We start from the raw sequence: 19,470 nt of genomic DNA on the forward strand, positions 1-19,470 counted from the left end.
CCGACAAGTGGCAGAGCTGGGATTCGAACTCATGAGCTCTGACTCCAAAGCCCGTGCTCTTTCCATTGAGCCACGCTGCTTCTCTTCATGGTATTTGTTAATCACTTACTCTGTGTCAGGTACCGATCTAAACGCTGGGGTAGACACAAGCTAATGAGGTTGGATGCATTCATTCATTCAATCGTACTTATTGAGCGCTTACTGTGTGCAGGGCACTGTACTAAGCGCTTGGAATGTACAATTCGGCAACAGATATAGACAATCCCTGCCCAACAACTGGCTAGCAGTCTCTGTCCCACTTGGGGTTCACAGTCTTAATCCCCATTTTATGGATTACGTAACTGAGGCACAGAGAAGTAAAGTGACACGTGCAAGGTCACACAGCAGACACGTGGCGGGGCTGGAATTAGAAGCCATGTCCTTCTGACTCCCAGGCCTGGGCTCCATCCACTAGGCAGTGCAGTTCTCCTGTGTGCAGAGCACTGTAATAAGTCCTGTGAAAGAATATACAGATGCGAATTAGACACGGCTTCTGTCCTTCTAGGGACTCACACACACGTGCAGCATGGCTCAGTGGAAAGAGCCCGGGCCTGGGAGTCAGAGGTCATGGGTTCTAATCCCGGCTCTGCCGCTTGTCAGCTGTGTGACTTTGGGCAAGTCACTTAACTTCTCTTCTTCTCAGTTAACTCATCTGTAAAATGGCGATTAAGATTATGAGCCCCACGTGGGACAATCTGATCACCTTGTATCCCCCCCAGCGCTTAGAACAGTGCTTGCCACATAGCAAGCATTTAACAAATGCCATAAAAAAAATCTAGGTGTTGGGGTGGGAGATGAAAAAACTAGAGATGGACACAACAGGAGCAGTAAAACGCTAAAACATTGAAATGGCACAAAGGAATAGGACAAATATAAAATTGCACAAAATAAAAACAAGAGGATGGGGAAGCCAAAGAGCAAAAGTGAGAAGAGAGAGAGGGAGGGAGGGAGAAAGAAAGAGTTCATTGTTTTATTGTACTCTCCCGAGGGCTCAGTACAGTGCTCTGCACACAGTCAGAACTCAATAAATACGACTGAATGAATCAATGAATGAATGCTTGAGTGAGAGGAGACTCTGGGTGTGTGTGTGTGTGTGTGTGAGTGTGAGTGTTAAGACCATAAATACCCATAAAGCAGCTCTGTGCTTGCTGGAACTAACCCACATCACTGCAGGTCCTTTTGAGCCCTTTTTGCCTAATGGATTACATCCTGATGATCCATATTTATGCCTGAAACCCAACACCGCTTTTGCCAAAGAAGAAATGGAGAGGAACACTCGAAAATGTGCTGTACAGGATCTATGGCAGTCAGCGATTCAGTTGGCAGTTCAGAAGATGGGCTCGTGTTCTAGCAGCAGCGATTAGCAGCAAATTCCATCCAAGGGGCTCCGGACAGGATCTGAGAAGGTTCCACCCTCCATTTTAAAAAATGTCCACCGGCAGATCTGCAAAGCCCTCAGGGGTTGGAATCCCTCTATTAATTATACATGTCTCCATCCTATTTTTACTCTATTATTTCATTTCATAATTTAACAGCAGAAGCACTCCGTGAGTGATTTTGCAATTACTCACAAATGCACAGACCTAACGCGCCCACATGGCAGGGGACCGTAACGAATGACTGAGATGGACTGTGTGTCCATTATCAAAAAGCCTAGTAATGGCTTCATAATGCTATTTTGCACTTAGCCAGATGAAAGGGACTATATATTGTAAGGGATCTCGAAGTGTGTCCCGAGCCTTAATTAATGCTCAGCGCCCCTTTGAGGAAGGTATGATTTCTCCTCCACTGGAAGGTGAGCAAACTCTTGCACAGGAAGGAGGGGGCAATCATTACTAGCTAGAGTCCTGGGGAAAGCCTTCTCATCAAGTCCACACCTCTAATGGGTCACTAAACCCGAATCATTTCCAAGTTGCTCCCACCGAACCAAAGGCAAGGCAGTCTGTACACAGAAGAGTATATGCAAGGTACTCTATTCCCCGGCTGTTTCGCGTCCCCCTCGTCTCAATCCCAACCCCCCAGTTCTCAACCGATTACTCAATTAATGTTTTTTGACCATCATCTGAGTGCTAGACACCATACTAAACACTTGAGGGAGAAGAACAGTAGCAAGACACAAGTTCACTGCCCTTCAGGAGTTCATGAATTAATGGTTTAGCTCTGGCCTGTCCAAGGCCTAAATGTTAAGCTTCATCTTCTTCTGGGCAAGTTTCTACGTTGTGGCTAAAGCCTGCAAAAACACATGCTCAGTTGAGGTAAGCTCTGGAAGCCAATCCTAGAGTATTTCTAGAAATATAAGTTCTGGAGTTACTGCCACCATGCATTCAGGAGACCTTGCTGAAAGATTTCTGGGAAGGCAAAAACAAGGAATACCACATCGGGGTTATCCTAGGAGCAACAAATGATATTTGAATAGGAGTCAATTAATGCCCTCAACCCCTCTCAGGGGGACACCTGGAGAGTTCCCAGTACTCTACCAGTCTCGACTACAGGAGGGAGAGTCAGGCAGAGGCAAATCCATTCCATTCTTAGCTTGGGCAGTGGCTAGCAAGTGGAAGGCAATCTGCGACAAGTCAAAACTCACCTGTGCCGGGCAGCGGCGGCACGGGAGAGAATCAAGGGTGAAGACTCACGCTTACCGCGCGGAAGGAGGCAATGGTAAACCACTTCGGTATTATTACCAAGAAAACTCTATGGATACACTACTAGAACGATTGCAGATGGAGGTAGGGTGTTCCGGGAGAGATGTGTTCATGGCGTCGCCATGGTTCGAAGAGAACACGACGGCGTAAGACAAGACGAAACCCTCACTGTTCAGTGCTCCTGGGAGAAAAGCGGCATAGGAAAAAGTTCACCAAGTTTAGAGTGTGAATTAGTATCTTCTGGTCAAGTCCAGCTCCTGGCCTCACTGAAGGAGAGTGTCATTCCTTCAAGCAGACCAAAAAACAAAAAATGAGCAAGACCAATTCTCTTGCCTGAGACAGAGTTTCCAGTTGTTGAGTTCACGCTTTGGCCATTCTACCTGCATTCATCCATCTAAAAGGAAAGGAAGTAATATACTGTATACTTCATGCTTGCAGACTAAGCTGATCATCTCTCTTGTAAAGGTTCTCAATGATAAACATCAGCTATGCCACAGAGATCTCCTGAATAGTCTCCAGAGGCATTCATGCACTTCCAATTCATGCTTTATTTTTGCATTGGAGAAAGGGGCTCATTTTGAAGTAGGAAGGCGAGCTGGTGACTGTAGTGACATTTTAACGAAGGCTATTTCCAAATGCTTCCCAGAATCTTTAAAGGCTATGACACTTAAAGCTGGATGTTCCAAGACCTGCGGGCAACTCATTTTGCCCAGGCAGTGTGTGCAATGGGGATGCATCTGTCCATGTCTGGAAATAAGCGGTGGGTAATAGCCCAGAAATGAGTTCTGCAGATTTCGTTCGGATGCACAGATCTGCATGTGCAGTTAGGGAGCAATCTGATTCACTGTCCTTCTACGTTTCCCATAGGTAGCACAAGTTATGGATATCCCAAGTTCGGAGACTATGTTATTAGCTACCATTTCCTCAAGACTTCAAGCTCATCCTCTAGATCGTAAGGTTTCGGTGGGGAGGGATGTGTCTGTTATATTGTACTCCCCCAAGCGCTTAGAACAATCAATCAATCAGTAGTATTTATTGAGCACTTGATGCATGCAGAACACCGTACTAAGCTCTTGGAAGAGCACAACGTAACAAGAGGCAGGGATTGTCTCTCTTTATTGCTGTATTGTACTTCCCTAAGCGCTCACTACAGTGTCCTGCACACAGTAAGTGCTCAATAAATAAGATTGAACGAATGAAAGAATTACAGTCCCGGTGTTCTGCGCATAGTAAGTGCTCAGTAAACGCAATTGATTGATTTTTCTCCTTAGTATTGCAAAGAGAACTCCTCCCCCGCACCCCCCACACACTTCTGCAAAGAGGTCAATCGACTGTGGTTCATGGACTAAGGTTTTCGTGTAACAATCATGCCGATCTCAGCGAAGACTTTCCATTTTCCAGATAGGAAGTGCAGACCCAAAGAGGCTAAATTATTTACACAAAGCAAGTCATATAATACTGGTTAGCAGAATAATGAGCTCTTCAAGGGCAGGGAGTATGTTGACATGCTCTAGTGTACTCTCCTAGCTCTGCCCACAGTAAGGGCTCACTAAATACCATTAATGGATTCATTCATTCATTCAATAGTATGTATTGAGCGCTTACTATGCGCAGAGCACTGTACTAAGCGCTTGGAATGTACAAATCGGCAACAGATACAGTCCCTGCTCTTTGATGGGCTTACAGTCTAATTGGGGGATCGAAACCTAGGTCTCCAATCTAGTGGAGTAGTAATCTCCAGCACCTAATTCAGAGGGTGGCACACAAAGACGATGATGAAGGTATCTGTTCAGCGCTTACTATGTACCAAGCACTATTCTATTAGTTACCGGCTAATCAGGTTGGATACAGTCCCTGTCCCACATGGGACTCACAGTCTTCGTCCTCATTTTACAGATGAGGTAACTGAGGCCCAGAGAAGTGAAGTGACTTGTCCAAGGTCACACAGCAGACAAGTGGCAGAGCCGGGATTAGAACCCAGGTCCTTCGGACTCCCAAACCCGTGCTCTATCCAGTAGGCCATGTTGCTTCAAAAATGATCACAGCTGTCGCTCCAGCTCAAGGCCACGTCGAGGTCCCCTAGGACTCTGCAGCAAATTCGGTTTGGAAGGGTGCCACTCACCAGACCCATCCACCAATGGGGAACCCCCTGCTGCTCTCACCTGTCTTCCCCTTCCAGCGTGGCAGAGAATTCATGGCAGCTGGGGATGATAGAGTGAGTCTTTGGAAATCCCTAGCTGCCTCAGACCTCAAAGTGCCAGAGCAGTGTCTACTTTCCCATTACAAAATGACACAGAAGACAATTTGCCTTGAAATCCTTGCCCTACACCTTGTTGTCTTAGATCCAGCAATCTTACATTAACACTAACAATTGCTATGAATTTCTCTAAGAAGTCACTTTGCCATTTTTAAAAAGTATCATGTTCTAAGGATTTTCTAAATGCTATTTACTTTTCTCCTGCTGCGAGACCTACAAGCAAGCCTGTTTTGTAACACTGAAAACATCATTTACCAATTCTTAAGACTGATAATAATCATAAGTAAACAATGGTTGAATTTATTAAGGGCTCACCATGTGCCAAGCTCTGAGCTAAACACTGGAGTAGATAAAAGATAATCAGATCAGTTCCGGTTTTCTAAATTTGCTGGGGCCCAGAGATCTGGCTGCATCCTAGAGAATTCAGAAATTGAGTCTTAGAATAAAAGGTTTCAATACCCCCTCAGGACAGTGATGCTGCCTGGTGGACCAAACCTGGGGAAATTGCTTCGTCCACTTGGATTTGGTCCCTGAAAACACCGGTTGAAAAAAAATCCACATTTGTTTCTCACAGCATCACTTAAAAGCCCAATACATAATTTTCTAGTGGTCCATATAAATCTAATAGTGTCCTTCTTCAAGCTACTGAAGCTATCAGGCTACTGAAACTCACTCTTCACCATATCATGGCTGACGCCACTAAGTAAAAGATGCTCTGGTAACGGCCCCAAGTTTTACACTCTTCCGGAGTCAATCTTTACCACCGAGGATAAGCTTTGCTGGATAATTTGCTCCCTAGCAGGAATGTATTTCCTAGTCAGCTATGTTTGTATAAGAGAAAAAAGAACCACTTCTCTCTACTAGATCTCTCTATGGCTCCTTCAGCTGTCCTGCTATAGGATGCCTCTCCTCGATGGGGATTAGAGTTATAATGCAAAGAGAAGCTCTTTAAACAACAGGCTCTTTGTAAGAGATGTTCCCGACGCCCAGTGCTGGGTTCAATAATCTGTCTCATTGAAAGGTCTCTGTGAGAGTAACTCTTGGCGTTCCGGATCAAACCTGGCTTCACCGTGTGCTTGACATTTAAATCTTCTCCCCGAGATCTGCCAACAGCGAGCCTGCCATATTTGTGGACAACGCAGTGTCATAAAGTTGGAAAATAAGGAACGGAAGCCACGTGGCTTAGAGGAAAGAGCATGGTCCTAGGAGCCAGATCACATAAATTTTAATCCAGGATCTGCCAACTGCTTGCTGTGTGACCTGGGGTAAGTCAATTTACTCTGTGCTTCAGTATTCTCAACTGCAAAATGGGAATTAAATATCTGTTCTTCTTCTTACTTGGACTGTGAGCCCCATGTGGGACAGGGACTGTGTCCAACTTGATGAATTTGCATCTACTTCAGTGCTTACGACTGTGATTGACACATAGTAAGTGCTTAACAGATACAATACTATTACTACTACTATTAATAATAATAATGCTAATAACCGTTCAATCACCTGGGATCAATTAGTGGTTATGAGACACGAGTCCAAGGACCTCACGATGATCCAGTTTCCAATCCAAGCAAGGTACCCTTGTGGTTGAAGAGGAAGAGGAAGATTGAAGGAATTGTGGAAGCCCTGTTAATGCTATCAAGGAAATCCAGGAAATCCTGCCATTACATCGGAGGGGTGGAGCATATATGACCCTCTCTGCCAGTTTTTATTCCCCTTCCCTGTGTGTCCCTGAGTAGGATAGAGTTGGAATGTGCTCTCATTCACCAGTTTGAAGACAGCATGTGCACGTACACGCGCGCGCGTGTGTGTGTGTGTTTGTGAGTGTCTGTGAGGATGGGTGTGTTTTGAACTCAGGGAGTCTAGGTAGCCTAGCACCAGATTTTAAATATAATAAGGTACTCAATTAAAAAAAAAATCAGTTTTAAAGAAATCTTTTGGGCCATCATCATCGCAGAGGACCAGCTCACTGCAAGAACAGCGCAGTTTCAGCCCATCAGCCCTGAGGCTATGATATGTGATGTAAGGTCCCTTTGCTCCCCATCTTATCTGGATGGCAGATGGCTGGTGTGTGTGTCATGGGTTCATGTACCTCCCATGAGCCTAGAAATCTTCAGTAATTACTGCAGTGATTCTTAAATTGAATAAGGGTTAATACAATTGGTGCTCTGATGGGAAGAGGAGGTTCAGGACTCCCAGTGTGCAGGGAGTTTGTGCGGTTTGAGAACCTCTACTCACCCTCTCTAGCGACCCTCACACAACGTGGATTCCCCTCCTCTTGTTTTCTCTCTCTGGCAGATGTATTTCTTATCTACACCCCAGCCTCCTCTACCAGCCTCCCCGCCCCCCAGCCTACACTCTGAAAAGGTGGAATGTAGGGAAGTGACCTGCTTTCAAAGGGGCAGTTTCTGTCAAACTTTATTTATCATCGTTCTATAAAGTCGACAGCTGAAAAAAAAATTCATGTTTGCTTCTTCGGTAATAGCTTGCGGAAAATTCACCCTCCAGATCAAGCACGTTTTGGCTCGAATAACAAAACTCTTCCGAGAGGGTATACTCCGAGAGGCGGTGTTGTAAAATATCCTTCTTTTGAATCAAAACAGGAGTTGTGATTATTTCTTTTTTTAATGACCCTGAATCTGAAAACTGTCTGCTGCCCTAGGGAAGGGTGATCTCTGGTCGCTAATGTGGGCAGGGTAGAAAGGACATCTGCTGTCAGTGTGTTGGACTCCAACTGTGGGTTGGGGAAAGGAAGAGAAGAAAGAAAGCAGCTTGGGTCGCCTGCTGTTTCATCTAGATTTAGTTACTTATTCTGTGAATCTGCATCGCAGGAAACGGCGTGTTGGCATGGAAGTCTCTGAGGAAGCCAACGCTCTCTAGCCTGTTTCTTCCCCTTTCCCACCGCTCCACGTGCAGTGATTCAGTCACGTCTCCAGTCAGGGACCCATCATCTCTTGGAGAAGCAGTGTCGCTTAGTGGATAGAACATGGGCCTAGGAGTCAGAGGATCTGGGTTCTAATGCTGACTCTGCCACTTGTCTGCTGAGTGACCTTTGGTAAGTCACTTCGCTTCTCTGGGCCTCATCTGTAAAATGGGGATTAAGACTGTGAGCCCGATGTGAGACCGGGACTGCGTCCAACTTGATTTGCTTGTATCTACCCCAGTGCTTAGTAAAGCGTCTGCCACAAAGCAAGGGCAGGTGTGCAGGGAGAATTTAGAGAAGGCTCAGAAAAGAGCAGCGAGAAGGAGTCAAGCGTTGGGAAAATTCTGATCTATACAGTAGAGTAGGTGTACTTTGCAAATAAAGTCCTTTCTTTCTGGTGGTGTTTGCTCTAATGACGACAGGCATCTAAGAGGCCCTGGAGGCTTCTACAAAAAGTACAGCTACCCCCAGCCTGAGGATCCCGAGTGGGTCATGAGGGGACAAGCAGCTACCTATCCGCATTTGATCTTAATATGAATAACGCTTCTAGACTGTAAGCTTGTTCTCCTAGACCATAAGCTTACTGTGGGCAGGGAATGTGCCTGCCAACTCTGTTGTACTGTACTCTCCCAAGCACTTACAACAGTGCCCCACACATAGAAGGTACTCAATAAATACCATTGATGATGATGAAATCCTCTGAACAGGCTCTCCATCACCTTGCCCCCTCCTACCCCTCCTCCCTTATCTCTTTCCGCCGCCCACCCCGCACGCTCCGCTCCTCCGCCGCCCACCTCCTCGCCGTCCCCCGTTCTCGCCCATCCCGCCGTCGACCCCCGGGCCACGTCCCCCCGCGGTCCCGGAACGCCCTCCCTCCTCACCTCCGCCAAACTGATTCTCTTCCCCTCTTCGAAACCCTACTTAAAGCTCACCTCCTCCGAGAGGCCTTACCAGACTGAGCTCCCCTTCTCCCTCTGCTCCCTCTACCCCCACAACCTCGCCGCAGCTAAACTCTCCTTTGCCCCCTTTCCCTCTGCTCCTCCCCCTCTCCCTTCCCACCCCCTCAGCACTGTCCTCCTTGGCTCAACTGTATATATTTTCATTACCCTATTTATTTTGCTAATGAGATGTACATCACCTTGATTCTATTTATTGGCTATTGTTTCAATGAGATGTTCATCCCCTTGATTCTATTTATGGCTATTGTTCTTGTCTATCCATCTCCCCGGATTAGACTGTAAGCCCCTCGGAGGGCAGGGACTGTCTCTATCTGTTATCCATTTGTACATTCCAAGCTCTTAGTACAGTGCTCTGCACATAGTAAGCACTCAATAAATACTATTGAATGAATGAATGAAAGAAAGCAGGCAGGCAGTGGGAGAGTACCTCAGGTTAGGGCTAATATTATTATTGATAGTAAAAAGAATAATAATTATGGTATTTGTTAAGCACTTATTATGTGTCAATCATGGTTCTTAGCAAGGGGGTAGATACAAGGTAATCAGGTTGGACACAGTCCCTGTCCCACATGTAGCTCAAGGTCTCAATCCTCATTTTATCGGTAAGGGAAGTGAGGCAGAGAGAAGTTAAGTGACTTGCCCAAGGTCACAAAGCAGACAAGTGGCAGACCCGGGATTAGAACTCAAGTCCTCTGACTCCCAAGCCTGTGGTCTTTCCATTTCATTTGCCCATGCTGCTTCTGGGTATTTATGCGAGGCTTCTCCTCAGGGATGTTTTCCACAGAACTGTCACTGCCAGGAAAATCCCTTGGGAAACTTCCTCAAAACAACCATGCCTGTATGAGATGCCATGGAAAGCTGCACCCTCTCCCCTCCTTGCTTTGCCCTCTCCCGGGAAAGCTATCATTCCCTGGGCCACAAGCTCGCCGGAACTTACTAACTTCATCATCGAGTTCCATGGGAGAAAACTAGCCACGAGGGAGGTTGATTTCGTTACATGCAGCAAGTATTCTGAAATAGCCTTTTCCCTTGCTGCTCTGGGGCAAGCTCTGAGAGGAAGATAAACTAGAACAAAGAATGATGGGAGTCAATCTCCCTGTTCCCTCAAGGCTCTCCTCCTCCAAGGGATTTATCAGGCCAGTCACTCCTGACTCCAGTCAATCCTATTCATCTCTGGACCTTTATCCTTCCTTCTTGAATAATTAGCAAAAGCAATTAATTTGGGTACCACTCTATGTATTTTTGTGACACAATGTGTGACTTCCTTGACTCTTTCATTGGTCTCTGATCTCCTCAAAGGCAGAGATGCCTTCTACTTTTGTAAATTCCCATCCTGTCCACTAAGGGACTGGGTACCCAGAGGGAGTTTACTCAGTGCTGACTGATTAGCTGCTCAGTTAGAGCAACGGAAACAGAGAAAAATCTATTCTACTCCTCTCAATCTCTCTCCTCCGCTCGCCAAAACATGAACTGCTCTCTACAAAGTCAGAGCCAGTCTCCGCGGAACCAAACTAGGGTTCGCCAGAAACGTGAGATTTGGTTTTAGCCTTCGGCATTCTACCGTCTTGCTGGAGGACCTCGGGTTACCAGGTCTCCCCTCCACGTGTTTGAAGTCTCCCATCCGGGACACCAGACTGAGCTCAGTGCTGAGACATCAGGGTCGACAGCCTGCACCGAGGAACTGGTTGCAATTGCTAATGCTTTGCACGGCATCACTTACTCTCTCCTTGCCACTCAGGATCCCACTGGAGGACAGAGTGCAATGGCTCAGTAGCTGGGTAAGGGTGCAGCACATTGCGCTAGACACAGCATGACTTAGTGGATGGAGCGTGGGCCTAGGAGTCAGAAGGTCCTGGGTTCTAATTCCGGCTCTGCCACCTGCCTGCTGTGTGACTTTGGGTGAGTCACTTCACTTTCTGTGCCTCGGTTACCTCATCTGTAAACGAGGGATTGAGTCTGAGTGCCCCGTGTTGGACAGGGACTGTGTCCCACCCAATTTCCTTGTATTCACCCCGGTGCTTAGTAGAGGGCCTGGCACACAGTAAGCACTTAACAAAAACCACACTTATTATTAACATTATTACTTTAATGGCTGAAGTGAAAACAGCATTATTGTCCATGCTGGGCCACACAAGTAGTTTTTTGTTGCTTCGTTTTTGTTTATTTTAATGGCATTTGTTTAGCACTTACTATGTGCCAGGAACTGTTCTAAGCACTGCGGTAAATACAAGAGGGTTGGACACAGTCCACGTCGCTCAAGGAGCTCACCGTCTTAATCCCCATTTTACAGGTGAGGGAACTGAGGCATACAGAGAAGTGAAGTGACTTGCCCAAAGTCACAGAGCAGACAGTTGCCCGGATTCGAACCCAAGTCCCTCCGACTCCCTGGCCCGTGATCTAGCCACTAAACTATGCTGCTTCCCAGTTGCTTTGGTAATGCTACTGGCTTCACTGCCCACATTAGCCAGCTATTTGTCAGGATTCCTGCTAAGCCAGGAGGTTCTTTGGTCGGAAACTTAGACCGCCGTAGACACACCCCAGTCCATTCCTAAACCTGCTACTGGAATAATGTCTGCTAGATATTTCTAGCTCCTCTAAAGAGTTGTTTTGTAGAAAACCTCTACGCGATTACTATTACTAGGTAGGGGTAACTCTTTGTCAAAGAAGCAATTAAAGGAACCCGAAAGGATGAATTCTAAGGTGACAGAGGGATGGAGCCTGTAGAATCCTTTCCTCTGCGTCAGGTGACACAGCAGGAGCTTCTCTGTGCAAATAGTCTTGGGCACAGAATAGCTGTCCTGGATCATATAGACATTAACTCCAGCAAATGATGATGGCAATCATTTATAAAGTGCCCAACACTTAGAAATCTGGGACACCGTGCAAGTAGTAAACCAAAAAGTAAACCAAACTCGGCATGATACCCGGTCATCCAGTCAGATGGAAAAAAACCCCCAAAACCATTTAACCCCCAAACTGTACAAAAAGACAAAAAGGGAAAGTCAGTGAAATATGTGATTACACCGTATCATTTACTACAGCACTAAAACAAAGGATCTATACATTCTCCTGATAAAAACCTGGAAGTTTCTCTGAGCTGTGCTATACTCCTTTGAGATTTAGGGATCTGGAGTCCACATCTCCTACAGCCGCTTTGAGAAATGGTGCTGAGGACGTTAAAAGCGGCAGACATAGATTCCAAGGGAAGAGATCTTTGCTTTTTCCTGAACACTTAACCAATGGATCACATGTTTAAATGGAAGTGAAAAATGGCCACAAAGAATGATGGGATTGTGTGTGTGAGAGAGAATTAGAAATAGAGAGATTGTGACAGGGCAGAGACCAAGTAAATTCTCGATAAAACAGCCAAGGAGTGAATCCTTGCCCTGGGCAAGTAGAGAGACTAACTACAGGTATGCAAAGATCACTTTAAATTCTTCTGGTATTGGTCTCCTTGCAGTGATGATGCTCATTCCCAGAACACGTGAATAAAATGCATCGAAGTACCGTCGGCTGCCAGCAGAACAACAGAACAGAACAACAACAGAACAACAGAACAACAGAATTCAAATCTTTAAAAATTCAGCATGTTGGGCCACGACGTGTTTTCACTATGTGCTTTTGGTTATACAGCAGTTGCAGAGATGCACAGAAATGTTGTTCTGGTAAGCGTGTGTCTGGATGTGATTATGATTCTTGAAGATTGCAACTTCTGTGTTACTCCGAGACTGACTGTACCACCTCCTTTCATCTTTTGCTCTTATCATGCCCCCTAAAATAGGGGGCAACAAACTTTATGCCAAACTGGAGGCCCATGGATTGGTAGCAGGGTCCAGTCTTTTAGAAGTCTGTGAGACTGCAAGTGGTGGCACCCAGTGAAATACAAATCTTACCATACAAACATCACTTTCTTGCTGCACTTCATATAAAATTAAAAAATATATATATAGTCTACCACAGGTGTCTTCCCAGCTTCTCTGCAGAACCCTCAGTGAACTCATCCGCTCTCACGGCTTTGACTACCATCTCTACGCAGATGACATGCAGATCTACATCTCCTCCCCTGTCCTCTCCCCCTCCCTTCGGGCTCGCATCTCCTCCCGCCTCCGGGACGTCTCCGCCTGGATGTCGGCCCGCCACCTAAAACTCAACATGAGCAAGACTGAGCTCCTCATCTTCCCTCCCAAACCCGGTCCGCTCCCGGACTTCTCTATCACCGTGGATGGCACGACCATCCTTCCCGTCCCGCAGGCCCGCAATCTCGGTGTCATCCTTGACTCGTCCCTCTCGTTCACCCCACGCATCCTATCCGTTACCGAGACCTGCCGGTTTCACCTCTACGATATCGCCAAGATCCGCCCTTTCCTCTCCACCCAGACGGCTACCTTACTGTTACGGGCTCTCGTTATATCCCGGCTAGACTACCGTGTCGGCCTTCTCTCTGACCTCCCTTCCTCCTCTCTCGCCCCGCTCCGGTCTATTCTTCACTCCGCTGCCCGGCTCATCTTCCCGCAGAAACGACCTGGGCACGTCACTCCCCTTCTTAAACAACTCCAGTGGTTGCCTATCGACCTCCGCTCCAAACAGAAACTCCTCACTCTAGGCTTCGAGGCTCTCCGTCACCTTGCCCCTTCCTACCTCTCCTCCCTTCTCTCTTTCTACCGCCCACCCCGCACGCTCCGCTCCTCCGCCGCCCACCTCCTCGCCGTCCCTCGGTCTCGCCCGTCCCGCCGTCGACCCCCGGGTCGCGTCCTCCCGCGGTCCCGGAACGCCCTCCCTCCTCACCTCCGCCAAACTGATTCTCTTTCCCTCTTCAAAACCTTACTTAAAAATCACCTCCTCCAAGAGGCCTTCCCAGACTGAGCTCCTCTTCCCCCTCTACTCCCTCCGCCATCCCCCCTTTACCTCTCCGCAGCTAAAGCCTCATTTTCCCCTTTTCCCTCTGCTCCTCCACCTCTCCCTTCCCATCCCCACAGCACTGTACTCGTCCGCTCGACTGTATATATTTTCGTCACCCTATTTATTTTGTTAATGAATTGTACATCGCCTCGATTCTATTTAGTCGCCATTGTTTTTACGAGATGTTCTTCCCCTCGACGCTGTTTAGTGCCATCGTTCTCGTCTGTCCGTCTCCCCCGATTAGACCGTAAGCCCGTCAAACGGCAGGGACCGTCTCTATCTGTTGCCGACTTGTTCATCCCAAGCGCTTAGTACAGTGCTCTGCACATAGTAAGCGCTCAATAAATACTATTGAATGAATGAATGAATGAATGAACCCATTAGCTGGGAATGGAAAGAGGACACAGGCAATCACAATCGCCATATTTATTGTGTTGATCTACTGGGGTTCTTTTCTAATCTTCACTGTTGCCCTTTCTCCAGCAACAATGTATCAACCATGAGGCACCTGACTTCCTTCAGGACTGCTTGGGTTCAGCAGCCCGGAAAGATCAGAGACTTTCGGGAGAAAGGGAGACTAACGTTATTCCCTCTGTACTTGGCCACTTAGTCCCACTCTCAGAGTACTTTGGAATTCACCCCATTCCCTGGCCCCCATGCTACTTATGTTCACATCCGTATACTTAGCTGCTTCTCCTAACATTTTTTAAAAAAATGACATTTGTTAAGCATTTATTATGTGCCAGGCACTATACTAAGCACTGGGGTAGATTACAGGCTAATCCGGTTGGGCACAGTCCCTGTCCCACAAGCGGCTCACAATCTTAATTCCCATTTTACAGATGAGGTAATTGAGGCATGGAGAACTTCAGTAACTTACCCGAAGCCACACAGCAGACGTGGCAGAACCGGGATGAGAACCCAGACCCTGAGTCCCAGGCCCATGCTCTATCAACTAGACCACTCTGCTTCTCACAATAATTACCTGCAATTTATTTTAGTGTTTGTCGCTCACGCTAGGCCGTAAGCTTCTTGAGAGCAGAGATTGTGTCTATTAACTCTATTTCAGTAATGATACTGATGGTATTTGTTAAGTGTTTACTAGGTGTCAAACACTGTTCTACCTGCTGGGATAGATCCATGTTAAAGACTTCGGACAGAGCTCTTGCCCCTTGTGGGGCTCACGGACTAAATAGGAGGGAGGAAAGATACTGAATATTCATCTTACAAATGAAAAAACTCAGACCCCGAGAAAGTAACTGACTGGCCCAAGGTGGCAATTGGCAGAGCGGAGAATAGAAGCCAGGTCCTCTGACTCCCAGGCCCGTATTCTTTCCATTAGGCCAAACTGTTTCTCTCCTTGTACCAAGCGCTTAGTACACTGTTCTGCACTATCTCTCAGTGCCCATAATGGAATGGACCGTCACTAGCTCATATACCCTTAAACCCATCTAACATAGATATTAGAATCTCCCAGACATCAGCATTATCTCTGATAATCAAGAACTCTGCGCCTATGTGTTTGTGAATGTTTATATATATTAAAAACCTGGAAAGTGCCACGGACTCAGTTTCTGTTCCTAATACTACACACTTTGGAGTGAAAATCTGTAAGTTCCATATGGTTCAATTTAAATGATGACAGAGGTCAAATGGAAGAGTACAGAATGCCACCTGCCTTGTGATCTCATTTATTTGACAGTATCATTTACCACCTACACGATGTAGGTTTAATCGGGTATTTACAAGGCACACATGCACTTGTGCATAAGAGGTGGGGTGTGTGGGTGTGTGTGTGTAAAATCCATGGGCCTGGAGGTCAGAGGACCTGAGTTCTAATCCTGGCTCTGCCACTGACTGAGTGAATGACCATGAGTACTCAATTCATTTCTCTGTGCCTCAGTTTCTTCATCTGTAAAATGGGGATGGAATATCTTTTCTCTCTCCCACTTATACTATGAGTCCCACGTGGGACACACAGCAAGTGCTTAACAAATATGACAATTATTATCATCATCATTATTATTATTATTATAATATGTAAAATTTGGGAAAGTCTGTATATCTGAGCTTTCTAGATAAATGGAATCTTGTTATGTTCTGGATCAGACCCATCATTCCCTTAAAGGGAGACAATCTGTTCTTCATCATTATTATGTGCCATTTGTTCCTTAAAAATGGGAAAAAAAAACCCCTTCCACAATATCTGTAAGCATTATAATTTTTTCTGCAGGAATTAATTATACAGATTCAAAGAGCCAAAGTCTGATGTTACAATATCAGAGTTGCCTAAAATTCTAAATTCGAGTGGATTTGGAAGGAATATGTTATCCCATGGCCTGGTCCGCTATAACTTCCAGAGCCTTCTTATTCCGATTTTATGGAAAGCAAAGGATAATGCGAGACTACTACTCATTTGGACTTCTTTTCTCTAGCTTTCTTCAGTATCCTCAAGATCCCCAAATGCAAGATCTCCAAAGAGTCCAAGGCGTGTGGAGAGGAATCCCAGGTGACAATAATATCGTCCATCTACTCAAACCCGTAGCTTCGTCTCTAAGGTCAAGAGTGCCCTTCTTTCGTCTGCCCGCATTAGAGAAGGTCACGGTAGGCGGGGGAAAAATCTCATCTTCTGAGGGGCTATTTCTTCTCTAGTCTTGACACAAGCCCATGCCGATCCCAAAACAAACATCCATATCAATATTAAAACGCCGCGTTTGCTACGTTCCATAAATCCATTATCTCTGTTCCAAGAAGTTAATCTCTAAAGATTCTTTAAAAGCGATCGATATCTAGCGAGCTATGCAGAGCATATCCGATTTCTCTGCGCAAAAGGCTTTATCTTCCAGAACCCTTGAGGTCGTGGTTGGTTACTGTATTATGAGCGGTCTTCGGGCGGCGGGGGCTGTTGCCGGACAACTTTCAAATTAGGATGTGCCTAAATCTGACCAATCGACTAATTCAAGAGCCAAGTTTTTGCAATGCCAAGGAAATTTGGATTTAGTTTTATTTGTGTAGAATAGTGACACCCTGTGGCAGGGAAGCTTAACCACAAAAGGGAATTCTCCGGCAGCGACCCCAACCCCCCGCAGAAAATCTCCCCGTATTTTAATGCACAATTACAGTTTCCCTGCGTTGGGGGCACCAAAAAAACCCTGTTCTCTTTTGAATAGGCCCAACAGTGACCTATCTATTCCATGCCTCGTTCAAGGGGATGGAAAGCTAGTCAGTTCGCTGGAATCACAAGCTCCCTAGCGGGAGAAGAGACTACTCACCTTTATGACTTCTGCTTTCTAGGTTAACCGAATGCCCAGACGTCCCAGGAGCGGCCTGGAGGTTTGAGAAAAGGGACCTCAGCAAACACGATTGCCGTGCTCTCCAAAGGCCAATTTCTGGAGCGATGGCAGCCTAGCTGACTGCTAATCGTTTAGACGGCGAGCCCCTTACGGGGCAGGGATCGTCTCCGCGTGGTGCCGAACTGTATATTCCAAGCGCTTCGTACAGTGCTCTGCACGTGGTAAGAGCTCAATAAATACTACTGAGCAATCGGACCGCTCCAGCGGATCCCCGCACAAGACGCGAACCTATCGGGAGGGGAAACTCCGCAACTTGAAATGGCAGGGTGAAGGGTGAAGCAAGCAGCCCTTTAGGTGATGTTGCCACGGTGGGAATGAAACCTAGCCCTTGGGCTCGCCCCCGCCAGAAATGGGAAGAACTATTTCATTGTGGATGAGTCCGGTGGATCTTTTCGGCCCTTGGACAGTGGACAGTTGGACAGTAGGGACATTATTTTAGCCTGTGATTAAAAAAGCCCACCGCTTCTCCACTATTTCTAAAGACTTTCCGGGAAATGGACGATCGTCTTCCTCGCTCCGTTCAATGCTGCCTCTTGAGCACAAGTTTTCTTCCCAGCGGCAAATTCTGTGAGTGGGTGTGGCTGTTTAAGGATAAAAAGGGAAACCTAGGGATGGTGTGTTTGTTCTCTGGCTCTGCATACGTTCCATGTGCCACAGCTGTGGGCCGCACCGAACGTGAAATGGCAGGACCGTTGTTGCAATGACACAGTTGTAGAATGCTGTCGGTCCACCCACCGCAACTCCACGCTCATCACAGCTCAGCGATGCCGGGCTGGCCGCAGGTGGGGAGAAGACAGCAGAATCCCGAAGCAGAGGTATTGCAGCAAGCTGGAGGCAGGAAGTTAGACTCAAGGTGGGAAAAAGAAACCTCGCTTCAAGGACACACACGGAAACATGATCGCCACAGTCCATCCACAGCTCGCAAGTCAAATCAGGGAGTGGAATGTGTTAGGATGCAGACCTCAGAGGTGATGGTATGACAAAGAGGCAAAGCCATAAACAGCAGCAGGACTCCCCGGGGGGGTGTCTATACCCAGGACACCGAGGGGTCGTCTATATTTTCAGTACAATTCGTATCCACGGGAAATGATCCCAACACCCAAAGTAACTTCAGAGGACGTGTCCACAATTCATTCCACTGTGACTGGAAACTAGGTGACTGGAAACTAGATGGATATTTAGTCTCAACCAGCAAGTTGTTTAATAATGAGGACCTGGAAAATCAATTTTATTGGCATATAAGCCATGTTTTTATAGGAAGGGAGAAATTGTTTAATGGATTTCAAAACTCCCCTCTGGAGACCTATGCCTCTACAACGGCTGTCGGAAAAAGCAAGCATTCCGAAGCATTCCATATAGGCCAGATCACCACTCTCCCCACCTTCAGAGATTTAATAAGGTCGCTTTCCCTCTAAGAGGTCTTCCCTGATGAAGATGTCCTTTCCCTAAATCCCTCTCCCTTCTGCGTCATCTATGTACTTGGATCTATACCGTTTGGGCACTTGATATTCACCCTACCCTCAGCCCCACGGTACTTAAGTACATACACATAATTTATTTATATTAATGCCCGCCTCCCCCTTTAGACTGTAAACTTCTTTCGGACAGGGAACGGGTCAACCAACACTGTTGCGCTGTACTCTCCCAAGCGTTTGGTACAGTGCCCCGCACACGGTGAACACTTAAAATGTAACTGATTAATTGGTTGACCGACTGGAGATTTGAGTCCTAATTTTGCCGTGCTTCAGGCACACCGTCCGATCAGGTGTAGGATATTTAAACTTCCTATATCCTGGTTTCACTAAGCAGTGACACTTCCAGTGTGTAGAATCTACCCTAAAACTTACTACTAACTGTGGTATTTATTAAGTGCTTACTGTGTGCCAGGCACTGTACTAAGCGCTGGGACGCATACAAGCAAAGCAGGTTGGACACAGTCCCTATCTCACGTGGGGCTCAACGCCTCCATCCCCATTTTACAGAGCTGGGATCAGAACCCGTGACCTTCTGATTCCCAACCGCGGGCTCTCTCCACTACAGCAAGCTGCTATTTAGAACGATGCTTGACACGCAGCAAAGCGTTTAACAAGTAGCATCGTTATTTTCGATTATTAGGATAGGCTGTTTTAAGGAAGGGAGGCAGATACATATTCCTGGTACTTTTGAGCAGCCCCAGGACATGTTCTTCCTCTACTACTCACCCCTCACCCCCACCCAAAGAAGTCCATTTGGGGATAAGTGGAGTGAGGAGCTTGGCAATACCCCGCTCGTGGCTCAGTGGAAAGAGCCTGGGCTTCGGAGTCAGAGGACATGGGTTCGACTCCCGGCTCTGCCACTTGTCGGCTGTGTGACTGTGGACAAGTCACTTCACTTCTCTGTGCCTCAGTTACCTCGTCTGGAA

General features: G+C 46.7%; 1 protein-coding gene and 1 non-coding gene across 2 annotated transcripts in view; one reads left to right on the forward strand and one right to left on the reverse strand.

Annotated features, from left to right (window-relative positions):
- Positions 1–19,470, reverse strand: part of HS3ST4 (heparan sulfate-glucosamine 3-sulfotransferase 4) — a 262,886-nt gene that overhangs the window by 155,857 nt on the left and 87,559 nt on the right. The window lies entirely within an intron of this gene.
- On the forward strand, positions 2,476–2,613 carry LOC114809282. Its single transcript, XR_003757069.1, has one exon. It is a non-coding gene; the product is annotated as a small nucleolar RNA SNORA7 (small nucleolar RNA).

The sequence above is a fragment of the Ornithorhynchus anatinus genome, chromosome 2, assembly GCF_004115215.2.
Source record: "Ornithorhynchus anatinus isolate Pmale09 chromosome 2, mOrnAna1.pri.v4, whole genome shotgun sequence".
NCBI classification, from domain to species: Eukaryota; Metazoa; Chordata; class Mammalia; order Monotremata; family Ornithorhynchidae; genus Ornithorhynchus; species Ornithorhynchus anatinus.